Genomic DNA, 540 nt, shown 5'->3' with positions numbered 1-540 from the left:
GGCTCTCCCCAGGCCCCATCCTGGCTGCCGTTGTGGGGTGGACTCTGCATTACAAGCCCCCGAGTAGGGGAGCCCCGGCTTGGGGCATCAAGCCGTCCAGAGCCGTGGGGCGACGACGGTCAGGGCCCCTGCCTGCCCGGCACCGACAGCCGTAAGCAGCCCCGGGCGGGCCCGCCCTGACCCCCACCGCGTGCCCTGCGGGCCTGTGGGTGCAGCTGGCCATGTGGGTCTGACCCAGGGCCCCGGAGTCTCACCTGGACAGGTGTCAGTAGCCTGGACATGCAGAGTGCGGACGCACAGGGCCAGGAGGAGCTGGCCAGCGGGCCCCAGGGCCACGGCGACTCCGGCCAGCCTCATGGCCTGTGGGCTGCGACCTCGGGTGTCGGCTCTGGCAGGGCAGGGCGAGCCGAGCCTGGGCGCTGGCTCCCCACGCCCTCGGGGATGCCACTTCCCCAGGCCCTGGTTGCGCCAGCAGAGGGAGGGGACAGCCCCAGAGGCCCGCCGGCCCCTCACAGGCCCCGCCCACCCTGGCAAGGCCCC

Source organism: Condylura cristata, unplaced genomic scaffold (genome assembly GCF_000260355.1).
Source record: "Condylura cristata isolate star-nosed mole 26May11 unplaced genomic scaffold, ConCri1.0 scaffold00006, whole genome shotgun sequence".
NCBI lineage: Eukaryota > Metazoa > Chordata > Mammalia > Eulipotyphla > Talpidae > Condylura > Condylura cristata.
This window is presented reverse-complemented; position numbering follows the sequence as displayed.